Source organism: Nematolebias whitei, chromosome 3, assembly GCF_014905685.2.
Source record: "Nematolebias whitei isolate Nwh7 chromosome 3, NemWhi1, whole genome shotgun sequence".
NCBI lineage: Eukaryota > Metazoa > Chordata > Actinopteri > Cyprinodontiformes > Rivulidae > Nematolebias > Nematolebias whitei.
Genome location: NC_056500.1, coordinates 41,488,271 through 41,493,100, shown reverse-complemented (window position 1 = coordinate 41,493,100; position 4,830 = coordinate 41,488,271). Strand labels below are relative to the sequence as shown.

The window sequence follows — 4,830 nt, the reverse complement described above, 5'->3', positions numbered from 1 at the left end:
CTCTGGTTCTCTTCATGCTCAAACTGTGGCTCTGGTTCTCTTCATGCGTTCAAGCAGCACAACGTTTATCCCTGGATCATCATTTGGGTGGTTTTTAAAAGATCACAACAAAGCACTTTTCTTCCCGCCCTGTTATTTTTACCGATGACAGAAGTCTGTCACAGTGACGGAGAACTTTATCCATGCCTATTTGACCCGGGTGTCCACCGGACAACCTCGAAGCGAGTTCTGGTTGTCCATTATGAAAGTAGGTGTCTCGGACCACCGGAAACCTCTTATGTTGACCCCTGCTTTATATCTTTTGTCTTTTACACAATTGCAATTCAAGTTTTATGATTCTTGAAGATTTGACCACATAATGTTTAAGTTTAAATGTGATTATGACAACTTTTACATTTATTGTACACAAACATGTTTGTTTTCTTTCAACCAGTGTGTCTCCTATATGACTGGTGGTTTTTATCTCAGATGCACAAACACAAACTCATTGTCGTCTATAGTTCCAGTCCACTGAGACATAAAGTAAACTTCATGCGTGAGCCAGCCAGAAGCTCCTGCCAGTTACGGCTCAGGACTTTCCCCAGTATGACTTACTGGTGCAGTTTTTACACAGTGACTGTTAGAGGCTTAATTTATTCTCTTTGTTTCTGTCTGCCTCTCTGAAGCTCGCTGTAAGGGAGTGACAGACACAGGTGTGTGGTAACCATGGTGACCATCATGAGCCATCAGCAGCAGGTTTAATATTTGTTTTATCTTTACACTTCTTATCCTGGTGAGGGTCTGGGGTGACGGTGGCCACCCCTAAATATTGTTGGTCCCCCTCAACCAGACTGTTTGTTTTATTCTCGAGACCAAAGCTTTTGCTTGAGCTGCATTTTTTTTATTTCCTCAAGCTATTTAGGGTTAGTAGAACTTCATAAACGCAAAAACAAATATTGTTTTTGACCAATTAGGAGTTTAAAATATAAAACATATATTTAATTTACAATGACAAATAAAACATACGATCTAGTCCCTCATAATAAGGACAGCTGTCCTCAACATTAGGACGCAGGGTCTCAGAAGGTTAAATGCAGAATATTTTTACAAATTTAAATTTAGGAGAGGATGAGCTTCGTTAAAGCTGTTGTTAAAATAATTAGAAGTGGTGGCTTTAAACTTAAGAAAGCTTGTTTCTAAAGAATTGTTAAAATTTAAATGTTCATTTGACCTTTTTAGGAAAAAGGACAAAAACTTAAATGTAAAGACAATTTATGGCATTCCATCCATGTGTATGTAAAGATACACACAATGGGTTTTATACCATAATACAAACACAAACATGCTGTGAACGTATCTGCTAAAGATGCAGATGAACAGGTCTAATGAAGTTTACAGAGATTTGATCATTTTAAACAAAAACACTTGGATTTCAAATCTGCAAATGTAAAATATGTCACCTTCTAAGTTCCAGACTTGGTAAAAAAAATGTGCAGTGCTCACCGATAAGTCGAGCACGTCCTACTGATGACTGACACTATGAGTGGACACTGATCATAGCTGCCATGTTACAGCTGTACGTGCACGCCCCTGCAACCTCTGCAGTGATGCATGAACTCTTCACACACGTATAACTCCAGTAAACACACTCTCTTTATAGTCGTTGTGTAGAAACTTGGCCTTCAGTCGATATAAGCCACAGCCTGAGCTGTGCCAGATCAAAGATGAGGCGATGTGGTAAGATGACACCCTCCAGCAAAGAGGACATAGAGGGGTGTCCTCAGTCATACAGATGTTTTGCTTTACACGTTACGTTTGCTACACAATAAAAAAAAAAAAGCTTGTAATAAATGGTTATTGTTGCAAAATATAGAAAGTAGAACATATGAAAATACTGACGTGAAGAAATGTATGCAGTGATGAACTAAAAACATTAATATCAGTACTTTGCTTTTATCCATCCATTATCTTTACCTGCTTCTTCCATTTTGGATCATGGGGGTCGCCGGTGCCCATGTCCAGCGGTCACTGTGCGAGGGGCGGGGGACACCCTGGACAGGTCTCCAGTCCATCACAGGGACACATAGAGACAAACGAGACAAACAACCATTCACTCTCTCACTCACAGCTGGATAAAATTTAGAGTTACCAATCAGCCTAACATGCATGTTTTTGGTCTGTGGGAGGAAACTGGAGTACCCGGAGAAAACCCACGCATACACGGAGATTACATGCAAACTCCACCCAGAAAGGCTCCCAGACCAGGATTTGAACCAGGGACCTGCTCGCTGAGAGGCAGCAGCTCTACCAGTTGCACCACCAGTGTCTCCCGCCACCTGAAAAGGAAGAAGCGGGTAAAGATGATGGATGTGTTACTTCTCATCTTGCGTTTTTATTTTAATTTTTTTTAAAAGACATAATGCTTTCATTTCTCCTGAAGCTTTGACGTGTTCCTTGTTCTTCCTGCACGCTTCCATTTCAAAGCTTTCGAGTTGGTTCTTACAGTTGGTCACATGTTTTCTTGTAGTCGTCATGCTTGTGACTGACGTGTGTTTTATTGGCCTCTTGTTTTCTGTCAGCCTGCAGGTGCAGCAGCTCTCAGGTCTGAAAGCACTCTCTGTTAAAGACGCAGTCATTTGCAGTTCAAACCCAGGCTCATATTTAGTGCTTGAAGGCAGCAGTGATGCTATCTTAGCCTGTGTCTGCGTGTTACGTTAGGTGTACTGGTGAGATATGTCTTTGACCCTGGACAGATGTTAACAGAACTACAGCTGGAGTCAGCCCTCCATCCTCAAGGTGTCTGCCACAGCTCAGAAACTTTAGTCGACACAAAAATGGCTGTAAATTCATCAACTCTACAGCTACTGAGTTGAAAACGGTGCAGTAGTAGTTGAGCATCATCCCCACCACGTGCTCCAAGCTCTACACACTGAGAGACACTTTGGCTTCAAACTGTTTACGTCAATCATTAAAATACTGTTAAAAAGATTAAAGATGAAACTGTCAGAAACGAACCATTGGATGTTAATGAATATTAGCCAACTTGAAACGAGCTGTAAGTCGTTACTTTGACAGATTTCGAGGTTAAATCTGGGGTGGTAGTTGCTGAGAGTCATTCTCTTTGAATGTCACGATGTTGCAGGACATTGTCCATAATGTCAGTTTCAACAAGCTTGAGCTCAAACAGCTCCATCATCCTCTTCTCATCACGACGTAAAACTCAGGCAGTGGAAGGCGGCGGGCGACATGCATTCCTTCAGATGTTTTAATAACCCAATATGCAGGGTGATTAAAAAAAAAAGTCATTTTTTAACTTGAGGAAAGTTTTGCGACCCAGAATGTTGAGCTGTTTAAAACGGTTTGTGTTGCAGCTTTTGTTTTTATTTTGTGCTTAAAAAAAAAAGCCATTCCTTGAAAGAACTTCCTCCCAGGAGTGTGACTGTTCCTGCAACATGGAACCAGATGTGAGACCTGCCCAAACATCCTGTGATGAAAGAAACATGTAGCTCCACACGTGTACACATCTGTCTGTGCACGTATCGATGAGTTTGACTGTTGCAGGAGCAGCTTCTGATGAACGCTGACCGTAGGCCAACAACAGGAGAAGAACTCTTTAAATTCGTTAGAAGAACAATAGTGTGGCAGGAGGAGCAGCTCAGGCACCACCCAGGGGCGCAGAAGGGTGGGGCACTTTAAGACTCAGATTTCTGCATTCTTCATTTGACGTTACTGGGAGTCCAACTGGTTTCTTTAATAAATCACGGTGAACATAAAAAGTAAAGGTTGTGTTTTCCTGTGTTTCAGTAGAAGTCCCCGTGTGCTTCAGAGTAAAGCTTGAAGTTTAGACACGTGCTTTTATTTTGTAGGTGACTGCTAGTGAAGGCTGGCTGCACAGCTGCTGCCGGTCCGTTCATGACGTGCAGGGCGTCGTGTTCCTGCTCCCAGGGAGGAGGAACAGCTGCACGCTGAAGGCACCTCCTGCAGATGTTTGGTGCTTCACTGTAACTGCATCACAGAAATGACTTCGCAAGACGAGCTGAAATGTTTAGCATTTTGTCTTGTGTTTTAAATGTTCCGGTGTGGAACGAGATGACAGATACTCAGTTTAAAACAGAATAAATTAAACCCTGCTGACTTGTTATTTCCACTTTCAGCCACTTTCTCATCGTCTGACTCTGTTTGTTGTTTCAAGCAAAGTGATGTTTTACGTCATTTGTCAGAGAGTGTGTGTCACGAATGACTCTTTGCTACTTCCACAACTATTTCTAGCTCAGTAACTATAAAACTCACAGAAGTATAGCCAATCTTTTTATTTTTTTGATAAGTTTGATTAGCTGTGGCAGCCATCTTGAATTGAACTGACTTTAGAAGTTAATCCGTTGTAGATGCACAGCCAATGAAAACTTCCTGGGCGTTTCACTTCAATTTATCCAGAGATTCACAAGATATTTTGCTAACAGACAAGCAGGGTTGACTCCAACACTTCATGCCAAAGTTTGAAGCGCAGCTCTTGCACTCAAAGGGTACACTGGGATCAGTCTCAGCTACTTACGCACCAAATTTTAGTTGAACATCTGTCAAATTCACTGAAGTGTCACCAGTTTTGTATTTGCTATGATCACTTTGCTGTGGCGGCCATCTTGAATTGGATTAACTCCAAGCTGTAGATCTACATCTAATGATTGCATTTCCCAGTTTTCTTTACAGTGTAGTAAATATTTAACATGAGTGTACAGAATGGGAGGGGTGGGTCTGGACTGTGAGTTTAAAATCAGCTCTAAAATTAATATATATATATATATATATACAAAACTGGTGACACTTCAGTGAATTTGACAGATGTTCAACTAA

The 4,830-nt window shown here is 41.3% G+C and overlaps 1 protein-coding gene across 1 annotated transcript in view; it reads left to right on the top strand.

The window, feature by feature from the left end:
- emp1 (epithelial membrane protein 1) overlaps positions 1-4,830 on the top strand; it is a 15,507-nt gene that overhangs the window by 9,718 nt on the left and 959 nt on the right. The window lies entirely within an intron of this gene.